At 45.8% G+C, this 12,820-nt stretch overlaps 1 protein-coding gene and 1 long non-coding RNA gene across 2 annotated transcripts in view; one reads left to right on the plus strand and one right to left on the minus strand.

Moving 5' to 3' along the window:
* Window positions 1-2,620: 2,620 nt before the first annotated feature.
* LOC115252781 (uncharacterized) lies at window positions 2,621-7,438 on the minus strand. Its single transcript, XR_003891106.1, has 3 exons — window positions 7,394-7,438; window positions 3,055-3,214; window positions 2,621-2,907 (listed from the first exon to the last, which is right to left on the minus strand). It is a non-coding gene; the product is annotated as an uncharacterized lncRNA (long non-coding RNA).
* Window positions 7,439-9,478: 2,040 nt separating this feature from the next.
* sgcd (sarcoglycan, delta (dystrophin-associated glycoprotein)) overlaps window positions 9,479-12,820 on the plus strand; it is a 109,732-nt gene continuing 106,390 nt past the window's right edge. Inside the window, exon 1 of the mRNA XM_029848375.1 lies at window positions 9,479-10,267. The gene's annotated coding sequence lies outside the window, so the exon portion shown is untranslated. The remainder of the gene's footprint in view (window positions 10,268-12,820) is intronic.

Raw genomic sequence — 12,820 nt, forward strand, 5'->3', positions numbered from 1 at the left:
GTCCATCTGCACACTCAAGCGTGGTGATAACTGCCGACATCTGCTTGTCTCGTTTCATTTGTCCCCCTTGGGCGCCTCTTCATCGCCACCTCTGCCGCTGGGAAGACCCCGGGACAGAGGAGGCAGTCAGGCACTCACAGAGACAAATACCGGACCTCCCTGAGGACGTCGAGGTGGCGGCTGAGGTCCAAGGAACACAAAACAAACAAGATTTCAGGTGGTTTAACTGAAGGGGAACCAATAAAAAAGGGGAATCGCTGTAAATATCTGATTTGCTGCTTGGTTAGCAGCTACTTCCATCACTGTCACCATGGATGCTCTGAAACAAGGACTTGGACCTTGACCTGCGTGGTTTTTTTTCCATCTTGGAGACGGTTTCCAGGGCGGCTGTCGATTGGTTCTGATGTATTTGGGCCTCATCAAGCTTCTGTTTCTTCTTTGACGGCTTACAAATGTCTCAATGTTTTACACCATGGAAGCTTCTGGAAACGTCCATTGGAGACGACCGCTACGATGTTGGTCCGTGCACGTCTGACCTCACCTACAGGCAAGTTGTGCCCCAGATGTCTCCATCTTAGCTGCAGTTAGCTTTTCAGGATAAGGCATCACTATGTCCAGATCTTCACCCAGGACAGGGAGGCCCATCGTCACGCTCTGGACCTAATGGGATGTCAAAGGAAACCACGTCTTTCTCATAATCCAAATAAAAATGCTGTGTGGGGCACATCTGCATACTGGGAGGATACTGGTGTAGATACTGGACAGAGAGGCACCAGCTTCCAGCAGCTGTTCGTTCCTGAGGGGTAGAACTGGACCTGCAACTGTGCGCAGAGGTGTGTGTCGTCAGTGAGTCAGGCCGAGTGTGGATGGATGAAGGCAGTTTTGGATGCTGGGCTCTCCAAGGTGAGACCAGGTGATCAAAATCTACCACAATCTTGCATCATGTGGATCTCGTTTCACAGCGGGCAAAGAGAAGCTGCCTCTCTTGACTTTAGTCTCCTGGCAGACCAGGTTTTATTCATGTGACTTCTAGTCGTGTTCAAAGATTCACCGATGACTAAAACACCTCATAATTTAATATCTTTAGTAAATATGAGCTGAGGTCACTGGGACAAAAAGATAAATAATAGAAGAACGTCAAATCTGAATTTCTGCAGTTTTTGATCGCATATTTACAGCTTTAATTTGCTCCGACCGTCCAACGCCATCATGAGGTTGAGTGGACAGTATGTGTCCTCTGATGTCCTCCTGCCTCTGGGACAGTCTCCAGCAAAATCTGTGACCCTAAATAAACTCTACTTTTTCAGCTATAATCTGGGATTTCCCGCACCTGCCTGAACTTCATCACCTCCACGTCTGACTCGATGGTTTTATAATTGGATCAGAAATCGTCAAGAGATGAGAAGTGTTCAGATAAAGTCAAAACTAGGAGTTAATCTCTTTAACAGGAGGTCTCACTTGCTGAGTCGTCAATGTTCTCATATTCTCCATATTGATGGGGAAACTCTGTTTACTATGCTAAATGAGCTAATTGCAGTCGCTCAGGTCCACAGAGACCTCGTGGGACATTAGCATTGCAAATTAGTTATCATACATTAATTATAAATTATTGCTTCTTGTAAACTTGTTTAACCCTGAATTATTACTGAGGTTTTTTTCATTTTTAATAGCGCGGTTTAATAGCATGATTTCTAATGTTGTGTCCTTCTGACGGGCTGGGATGGAACCCAGAACAGGAAGCTGTGCCTGGTGCTAATTGGCTATCCCACGGCTCATCTTGTCTACCCAAGTGCTGCCAGCTCTCACTGTTTGCACCTGGCACGTGCTGTGTAGTATGAAATCAATCTGGCTTCAGTGGGCTCCCATCATGCTAGCTAGCCTATCAGAGCTGTTAAACATGGTCTGAGGCGAAGACCAACAACTGGAACCAGTTTGAAGTAAAGAAATATTGGATCAATGTGCTTTTATCCATGTTTTGACTGTTACCGTCCATCTGAAGGACTTTTAACATGAGACGAATGCTATACAAATTAGCTTGTAACCAGTAAGATCCAGTTTAGCATCACAGCTGTGATGTGGGTGTGCAGTGATGTCACTGAAATCAATGATCAGGCATCAAAATCAATGCAGCGAAATTTCAAAATGCCGGAGCTCTAACCTGTGGGTGCAGGATAGAGAATGTGCAACAGCCCTCTGCTCTTAATCCTCTGATGGTCAGGTTCTGAGAAATGCCCTCCAGCTAATCCCAGGAGAGGCGGAGCAAAGTGTCAGCTCTCCACGGAGGAGGAGGAGGAGGATGGAATTAAATCTCTTCCTCACTCCTGTTCACTTGCTTTTTCCTCAATGCTATTTTATTTTCATATCACTTTGACCCACACACACACAAACACACACACATGCAATTCAAAGCTTTCCCGAAATGTCCCTACATTTTCCACAGTGTGGACCTGTTGAATCCAGCAGAAGGACTGACAGGACCCTCTGGTGGCTCCCCTCCCCCTGCAGTTTAGAGACCCTGTAGTAAGATACCGCTGAGAGTCCTTGTGTGGATCATTATGTGTTTTATTAAACACAGCTCCTTCAGCTGAACTACATCTCGATTCTGCACCCGAGAAGCCACAAGAAGCTGCTCATGCACTTCAGTTAATTCTGCTTCATGATCATGTGTTTAAGGATCATCTGTGGTTTGTAGAGCGCATTAGCGAACTAGCATTTTTGAAATTTGGGCTACTTCAATAAAATCAGTAATCAGTTCCCAGCCGCAGGCCTGCAGGCAGCCATGACACAACGCCTTCCACAAAAAGAGGGAACAAAGGCAGAAATGACCTAAAAACAGGCAAAGAACCATGACAGGACGCACACTTTAGATGGAATATTGGAGAAGACATGATCCTCCCGATCACAAACCTGCAGAGAAGGGGCAGCAAATGTGATAAAAAGCAGCCACAGCTACAGTAGGAAGCTCAATATTCACATAAAGTAATTATGTTGATGGAAAAAGATAAAAGGACAGATGCATTAAAGATAACTGCTGTGGCTCACAGAGATGCTCACATGTGTTTCCGTGTAGGTTTGTGTGTTCGTGGCTCAGGCGTTGATTTCTGAGCTGGAGGCCTGAGCTTGACAGTAAGATGCAGGCAGACATGATGTCCATAAAAATCTCTGAAAAGCTGTAGCTGACCTTTGACCTCCTTCCATCGCCTCTGGCAGTGACCTACACACACACACACACACACCAGTTCTGTTCTCTATGTGTTATTCAAGCTACATTTCAAGTTACAAGAGGCCAATGAACACAATGTCTGCAAAGATGGTGCTTCTCAAAATAAAAGTTTCAATGTTGAATAATATTAAGTGCAGATGTGTGCATGTATATAAAGAACAGCCAAATATTTGCTCAGAAGTGGCGCCAGCACTCGAAGGCATCTTTGCTATGAGGAGGAACCTGTATGAATTGAAGTCCCTAATCCACAGCTGCCAAATGTATATATAAAATTCCATATTGTGAAAACAGCTGCAGGCTCACATGGCAGCAAAATGTAATCTTTGTTCTCCTGTTTTATTCTGAAAACTAAAATAAGCACATTGACAAATGCAGACGTCTGGACTCAAAACCCAAAGCAGTTCAGAAACATCACTGAAGGGATCGGAAAGCCAAAGAACCATGAAATGAACACATGGTATATTTAGACAAACAAGACAAAAACGCTGAAAAGGTGGCTTATTTTCTCTAATTCTTCCACATTTTCATTGTAAATGTTTGGTGAAATACAACAGACTTCAGCAGTTGAACACCCAGACGACTGGCAGCTATTGTGAGGTGGAAGAATGTGTCTTTAACAGCTGTGAAAGGGCACCTGAACCTCTCATCTATAAGCTTGCTTGGTTCCCTCATTGTTTTCATTGTTAAGATTGTTTTTCCTTTTTGGTCCTACCCATCTTTTCAATTTAGTGGCTTTATTGGATGATGCTTCATCTTGCAAACAAAACACAAACAGAGGCTGGAATATAATTATTTCAACACCACAATCGACTATGCTCAAAAAGGGAGGGTTTGGTAAACTGTTTCAGCACAACGGACAGAGACCCAAAGCCTCAAGGAGCCAGATCCGGCATTTCAGGACCATGGACAGAGACCAGACGGGTTGTATGTCGCTGTTTCTGGACCATGGACAGAGTCCCGAAGACTCAGGCGTTTCAGGACCATGGACAGAGACTAGTCGGGTCGTAGCTCGCTGTTTCAGGACCATGGACAGAGACTAGACGGGTTGTAGGTCGCTGTTTCTGGACCATGGACAGAGTCCCGAAGACTCAGGCGTTTCAGGACCGCGGACAGAGACCGTGATAGACGTAAAATAAGGAATTGAAGATATATATTAAATATGTGTTGAACAACAGCCTGGTGACCTGCCCCAACAATGTTTGACTGTGGAAAAACCCTGTTTGCCAGGTGTGATCTCACACCACCTTACATTGTCATGGGTCTCTTCACTACTTGGCGTGGTCTCTGAAGATCACATGTGAAGTGAATTTCCATATCTAATGCTGAATGTGTATTTATTTGCACTAACCTTCCTCTGCACCCATGAGCGCTGCGTTTTTGGTGTCGTCCGCCACACAACTGCTAAACCCCACCTCGAAAGAGGACTGTTATTGGATTCACCCAGTGGATCATCCTGGGATTTAACGTCTCAAACTTGGGCACCATTACACCCACAGGAACTCTAATGGGATTGATTGTCAGACTCTGACTGTTATCTAACGGTCAAATCACCTCAGAGTACAAATGTGGACACTGCTCTGAATTTTCCTTTGTTCGACATGGTGTCACTGGCTTCACCTCTGCACTGGTGAGAATCCCCACCTACCTTATTCTGAATATCTCATGTCTGGAGAGCCGGGGGAGGTTTCAGGGTATTGAAGCAATTCTGAATATTCTTTGTCTTTAATGCTCAGCAGGCGCCGCCGTTGTTTAAAATAATCATAACAGCTATTGTATAACGGTACAGTTTGCTCCTGATGCTCAAAGCACAAAAAAAACACCATTTTTTTATCATTCTCCATCCATCTCCACGGCTCCCGTTTTGATGATCTTTTCTCTCTTTGTGGTAATTTCTGGCTCCCAAATCTGGAAAATGGAGACATGAAAGATGGAGCTGCTGCAGGAGTTGACACAACCTTCGATCAAAAATGAAAACACCTTCAGGAGGAAAGGATGGGAGGGCCACACGTTTCCTTCCCTGGGAATCAGCGACTACACTTGTCTCTTCTTGTTTTTTCCAGGCAGTAATGAGATGGGGTAACATCTGAGGAGGACGAGGAAGGCGTTTAATTGTGCGCTTTATGGCAGAGGCTAAATTGGATGCAGTGTTCTGCAGTGTTAGTAGAAATACGTCCTGTCAGGGAAGCAAAGTAAAACGAAGCCTGGATTTGCATTTCCATTTTGATTTCCTTTGATTTTCCACAGCTTGGGTCGGTTCTCCTCATGGCTCAGGATAATTTCATGCATCCCCATCCTGCTCAACACCAATGCTTATTGGAGCTGCTTGGATTCCGCCACACACCTCCAGCTGTAGGCCACATACCGTCATGAATATTTTGAGGAATCTTTTGTCAGTTTTGTCCTCCTTTAGGTCAGGCTGGACAATAACGTTATAAATGTTTATTCAGGAAATGTAGCTGGTGGATTTAAATCCATTTTCTGTCCTCGATGTCTGTGTTTGGGTTAGCATGAGGAGCATGAGGAGCATGAGGAGCATGAGGAGCATGAGGAGCTTCTTTGCTTCCGACGTTGTTCAGAACAGTAAATTAAGGCTCATCAGGTCCAACTTCATTATCTGGTTTCTCTAAATGGCTCATTGACTTGCAAAACATTTCTATCACATTCTGAAGAAACTTCAGTGGGAAACAACAATCTTCTGCCAACGTGAGGACTTGGACTTGGGCGTCAACCCAAACACTTGATCGTCCAAAAGAGGGGACAAACTCTGGCACATATAGAGCCAAAAGAAACAGAACGGGATCAAGCTGTGGCACCGACCTGCTCTCAGAATTCAGCCACTTTAACTGGTTTCACGCTTCAGGTGTTTTCATCAACGTCTCCAATTCAGAGCCAAAGACAAGGGACACATTTGGGTCGACCGTGTCATAAAACAAGCACTGGTTTATTCCACATCACAGGGTCCTTTTCCATTCTGAAAAGAAACTAAACCAAAAGGAAAACAAAGTTTTAAAGCGAGCGGTTTCTTCTGTGCGCTGACAGGATAAGTTTGGAAAGAACTTCGGAGCTGACGTCTATAATGGCTTTGCAGAAACAGATTTAGACGCCAGAGTAGCACCGCTGGAGGCATCAGTCTGGCCCCGGTTTTGCGTGTGTGGTCTCAGCGTTTCGCACTCCTCATTGGCTGCATAATTCAGCCGGAGCGGGGGTGGGGGTGGGGTCGGTGGGGCTCCCAGGATGATTGAACATAATGACGTGTGAACCCATTAAGCAGCTAATCAGAAACAGCAGTGACGCTGATGATGATGAAGGCGAAGAGGGTGAGAACTTTATCACAACTTTCAGCCCCTCCCAGCCCCCCCACCGCAAAAAAAACCAAAAAAACACCTAATTAAAGCAGACGCAAATGCTCGGTTTCGCTGCCTTTCTGGGTTTTTACAGAGCAGATGTAAACCGAGCAGCGTGTTTATGAACAATGCCGCAGCGGCTCAGGAATAACGCTTGTTTAGGGCCCCCACCAAATCTCCTTTATTATACGCTCGTGAAAAAGTCGCTGATGCAAAGCGATGAGGCCCGTTAACGAGCTCATCAATTTCCAGTTTCCTTTTAAAGGAATAGAACAGCGCCCCCAGCAGGCGGCAGGAGCGCCTCAGAAAGGGGTGGAGAGACGCCCAGTGGTGGAGGTCCCAACCGGGACGCTGCTGATTTCCTGCTGATCTGAGGTGATTTCAGGGGCGTGGTCATTATCAACCATTTTGTTGTCGGCTCCTCCTTCTTGTAAACCAGTGACTTCACTCAGATCTTTTTATATGGAAATTACGTTCATGTTTAATTTCCTCTGCCGCTTTCTGTGTCACACAAACACAACATATGCATTTCCCCTATAGCGCCGGTTTTCTGCTTCTAAGAACCCTTTAAAGCTCCAGCGCCTGCAACACTGATACACACATGAATTATTTACATGGGCATTAGCTCATGTAGCCAAAGACCCACACTTTCTGTCTTCATCAGATCCAACCAAGTTTAAACAAACCTTTCGCTGTTTGACAGGCGGGTGAGTGGTTGTCATGACGATCAAGACTTATAACCTGTGGCTCAGATTCCTTTGAGAATTAACGCAACTTTTCCTACATAAAAGATTTAGCAGCACAACAAAAGAACAAACAAAATCACCTGGAGAAGAATATTCAACGGATCCTTTAAAAGCGAGCCGACATTATTGATTCCATCAGCGTTTTTAAAGGAGAAAAGATTTGTTTTGTACTTTAGCCTTTGAAAATGCTGAATCATAATCCTCTGAATAATCTCTGACCAGTGTGGAGCAGAAAAAAGGCTGCCTGAATAAAAAAAAAAAAACATCAGGATTTCGTTGTAATTGCTTTGACTTTATATATGACTTCATATATCATGTGGTGATGAGAAGGATTATAAGAACTCCTTTTTTAACTTATTTTACATTTGATTATTATAATATCCTATAAATAATTTACAAAAGTTACAGCTTTGCTCCAACAGAAAAGTATTAAAAGAAGCCTAAAATAGAAACGTGTGGGATCCCGGAGACTGCGGGGGGAAAAACCCAATAAACTACCCATCTGTGATATATTTAATGGATCTTTTAATTGAACCTGGCAGATCACAGATCTATTGTTCATCCTCAGACACACATTTTAAATGTAAATGATAAAGATCGTTGGCCTTTCAAAAGCTTTCAAAAGAAGCTGCTCATCCATCTTTTTGTGTATTTTATTTTCTAATCTTATATTTCTTAATGGAGTCCCATCTTTATGTTTACCAACATCATCTTCAAGACTCTTAATCTGTTCCGTATGGACTTCATTTAGACTGATGGAGGAGAAAAGAAGCCCCCCCTTCCCCCCTTCACTTTGCAACTAAGCAGCTTATTTTGCAGTTCCTGTTAAAGGTCACCAGTAATGATCCCCCTCGGTGCCGCCAGAGTGTGTCCTGTCAATTCCTCCGTGTCCGATCCATAATGGATAATCAGCAGCTGGCTGTTAATATTGACGCCGTCTCACCAGACCGGAGTCTATAAACTCACAACAAAAGAAGAGTTTCCATATTTATGCACTCCAGATTCTTTTTCTTTAATCATTTTACATTAACGGACTCTTTTCTGCTGCTGTCGTACTTGCTTAGTTGTTCCCAGAGGTGCTCTCTTCTGTCCTGGCTTTCTCAAATGTGTCTTGATTTCTTTCCAGAGTGACATTGAACCTTCCTGAGGAACCTCTTGAGGAACCTCCCCTCTGCGTTGAGCTGTGATTGCATGTTTGAATTGTGGCTCATCTGAATTCTGCAGCACAGGCGAACTTTGGAAGTGACACCTCAGAAAATGACCTGGTGCCTCCACCGGGGGAGCTGTTCTCTCCAACCCCGGTGAGAAACGCTCCATATGATCCGGGAATGTAAATGTGTCACAGTGACAGACAAAAAGGGCCGAAGCATGATCTAAACGCAGAGTTCTGAGGACTCTATCAATGCCCGACTACAAAGGGGTCCATTTGCTGCAAGAGTGTGTGTGTGTGCGTGCGTGTGTGTGTAAGAGTAAGAGCTTTCAAACATCAGTATGTTTTGCTGCATGAACGCGTGCGTCTTTAAATATTCTAATCAATGTTTACGACCCCTGGCAGGAGGATGTCTGTTAGCGTGCCAGCATCACTGCAGCTGGGAGTCACACACACACACGTGCGCGCGCGCACACACACACACACACACACACACACACACGCACACACACACACACACACACACACACACTTCTCTGCCCTCAGCTGCAGTCAGACCTCTCAGAGTTCTTTATCCTCTAAATAGCCACATTCTCTCTACCTTTTATCCTTCTTTATCCTGCCTTCCCTCCTTTGTCCGTTTGTCAGTTTGTTTGTTTGTTTGTTTGTTTCTTTCTTTCTTTCTTTCTTTCTTTCTTTCTTTCTTTCTTTCTTTCTTTCTTTCTTTCTTTCTTTCTTTCTTTCTTTCTTCCTTTGTTTCTTTCTTTCTTTCCTAATTATCTGCATGTGTCTCTCTTGCCTTCCGTTTCCAATGAGGATCCCCTCCTCTTCTGCTGCAAGTAAAACTCCACCTACTCAGCTCCGTTAATGTAGTCGCTGAGTGTGAGCTGCTCGTTCTCTCTCTCTCTCCCTGTGTTGCTCACTTTCACTCTATTGGGCATCCTCCTCCTCCTCCTCCTCCTCCTTCCCTCCTCTATAAGCATTCCTCTCTCCTCTTAATTCACTCTGCTTCCCCACTTGTGTGCGCAGACTCGTGCCTGTTCTCTCTTCTCTTTTCTCTTCTATTTCACAAACGCACACGTTCAGATTTACACACATGCATACTCTCTCTCTCCATCTCCCCCTCTCTCTCTCCCTCTCTTGTTCTCTCTCTCTCTCTCTCTCTCTCAGAGTCAGTCCTGTGCAGACTTCAGGAGCCCCGGAGACGAGATGCTGCTGCTGCTGCTGATTTTCTTTTATAAGTGCTGATTTTCTTTTTACTCTTTATAATAAGAAGACCAACTAAGCTGGACTCTGGGTGATGTTGATGCAACAGCACGTCTCCCCGCTGCGCTGAGTTGATCTGCCAGAATCAGCCCATTTCTAGGGGATTTGAATGACAGAGTGTTTGTGCTGCACCGGCCGTGCGCTGGATATTCTTCTCCTTCCCCTCTCCATCTCTCTCCTGAAGGATGCTCAGTTCTTTCCGCCAGCAGGAATATCACTCGTACGACCGCCAACACTCTCGCCGCTGCTGCCCGCCTGTCTGTCCTGACCAGATCGCAGTCTAACACCGTCCCCTAAGGGGAAGGATGTCCGAGGCACCCACGGTGCGCATGGAAATGAGCCGTCTGTTGACACTTCTGCCGGACTCCAGCCTCTAAAGCAGACTTGAGATTACCCAGGAAGGCTCGGGAGTTCTCCAGAGTTCCATTCTGACGAGCCGAAGATCCCGGTGCCTGTGTAACGTGGAGCAGCAGCTGCTCATCCAGCTCCATGCTTCTCACACTTCTCCAAGACTGCAATTTTGCCACCTGACGAAAAGGTAGGAGTTATGTTTCTGTCACTTTGCTGGTGGCGTTGTTGTCTTTCGCTGCACCCCCCCCCACCCCTTCCCCCCCGACAACAACGGTTCTGCACTTTGAGCAAAGCAACTCACGGTCGTGCCAGGTTCTGCCAGGTTCTGCCTCCCTGGCTCTCTGATTCTGTGGCATCCCGCAGCATTCTGGCACAGCTCCGTCCTGTTTACGATGCGTCCACCAGCGAGAGTGTCTCTCTGCCCGTGCAGCAAACAATTAGGAACAAATGGCTCTGCAGCTGAGGCACTCGAGGTGTTTAATGTTAAGTAGGTTTTATAGAACCGGAGCATCAGCCGAGTTTGTCGTGACCATTCTGCAGGCTGGGAAGCACTTAGAGATGGACTGCAGAACGAGGAGGGGGATTTATGCTCTTTTGATCCCTCTAAATTCTGTCGGAACGTGTTTGTATTTATTGTTTGTCTTGATTTTACTAGTCCCGCTCGCGTTACTCCTCATCCATGCGCTCAGTTTTCACCTCCTCGCATGTGTTGATGCTCTGCTGGCCGCATTCTAAACGCAGCTCTCTGTCAGTTGGCGCCTGGCTTTTTCTCCGGGACCGCGCGGTGTTTCCGTGTGGAGGTCAGGATGCGGGGCAACTGCTGAAGATCGCCGCAACGCGAGGTGGGGATGCGGCTCCTGAACCAGCCAGATGTTCACCCACGTCGTCAGCAGCACCGTTGGGATGTTATTAGCCAGTATTCCAAGTTATTTAGCTCTTTTATTCTTCAGAGGTGTGAGCTATGGCTTCTTCCTTTAGACCCCAAAAAGACCAAGATGGACCCTGAATCCATTCTCTTATCTCTGCTCTGAATGGTCTAATTAATCTGGCTGAGTGATTTTGTTCCGCTCGTGAGTGTCTGAACATCTGAACTGAGCTTCCCAGCTCATTTACATGTGTGAATTATTCCGGTGTTTCACATTGTTAGATGAGGACAAACGGCCCCGGGACAGATTATTCATCCATCCTGTGTGTGATCTATCACCGTGATAGATCACACACAGATGCAGATAACTTGCACACTCGGAGGAAACACGTTGCCAGACACCTTCAGCGCAAAAGTCTTCCATGTCTTCCTCCTTTCACTATCCAATATCCATTAGATCCGCTGGTTAAAGTCAAAGGTATTGGTTTCCAGAAGAGCTGATGTCACTGAGCTCTCCGAGAGCTTTTCATTTGCTCCCTGTGCTGGTTCAGAGCTGTCAGGTGTGAACTTGGACCTTCATCTCAACTTGTTCAGAGGGTTGGATGGTTGTTCCTGTCAGACCTGAAGTTCAGGAGAAATATGTCAGCTTTGCGCAATTTGGGAAGTTAATTAGCGCACTAACTTTTCCCTGGTGGCAGTTTTCTTGGCAGTGGAATGTAAATGTTAGATACTTGCTAAAATATCACAATGATGAGAAAACTGAGGCAGTAAAACAGGCAGTAAGGAACAGCCAGGTTAATTTCGCCCAAATAGAAGGATGAGTGCAAAACAGCTCAGGATGGAAGGGTTCTAATATGTTTATTCACCGGTACTGGGGGAATTCCAAGCAGAATTCTTGACAAATCATCAGAATTGAGACAAGAATGAAGCAGAAAGAGACAAAGCAAACGGCTCCGACAATGACAGGATCCGACAAACTGGAGGCTTCCTCTGATGCTAGCGCCATCGATTGTCTCCCGGCAGGTTTGCTCACAGAACTGTGCCGAGCGTTACTTTAGGACGGAGAACAAAATGAGTAACCAGGTGTGTGAAAGAGGAGGACGGAAAGGTCAGGGATGATGAGGCGCGAAGCGGCGGAATAAAGACGGGGATAATAAACAGCTGCACAAATGAAAACACGCGTTCATCCTGTCGCCGAGGGTAAAAGCCGAGTCACAAACCTGCTGCTGCGGATGAAGTTCAGGTAAAAGGTGCTGCAATAAAAACAGCACAAACAAACGATGCATCGCTGTGGCGATGGGGGGGTTCGCTCGGGCGGACCTTAACGTTGATTTGGAGCCAGAGGACGAGCTGCGTCCTCCAGCACAGCTGAACCTTAAATAAATCATCTCATTTCATTGGTCTGAACAGGGCTTTCATTGTCCTTGTCTGACCTTGGAAAATGCTGTAATAGTGTGGGTGTGTGTGTGTGTGTGTGTGTGTGTGTGTGTGGGTGATGTGGTGCCCATCAGAGGTATCCAGCAGCTATATGAACACTTTAGGTCATGTCTTTCCTTCATTTCATGCCTTGAAACTTTTTGATGACGCCACTTCAGAGTTCACTCTCAGCAGCCTAAATTTCACTTGAAATGATTTCAGCGAGAGAAAGAAACGCGGCTCAGGTAGCGACGCTCAGTGATGTGATGCGCGATTCGCCCGGAGAGCGTCGGCTTTGTCCTGGCGTGTTTGTCTGCAGGCGTTAACGGCTGAAGATTGGCCTTTTCACTCCTGTAAAAGCATCGGGGCGACCCTGGAACACTGGCAAAAAAAAAACACCATTACATTTGTGAAAGATTTATCTGCATTTACTCTTCGTCAGATGAGGTAGAAGCTCAT

The sequence above is a fragment of the Takifugu rubripes genome, chromosome 15 (genome assembly GCF_901000725.2).
Source record: "Takifugu rubripes chromosome 15, fTakRub1.2, whole genome shotgun sequence".
Lineage (NCBI taxonomy): Eukaryota > Metazoa > Chordata > Actinopteri > Tetraodontiformes > Tetraodontidae > Takifugu > Takifugu rubripes.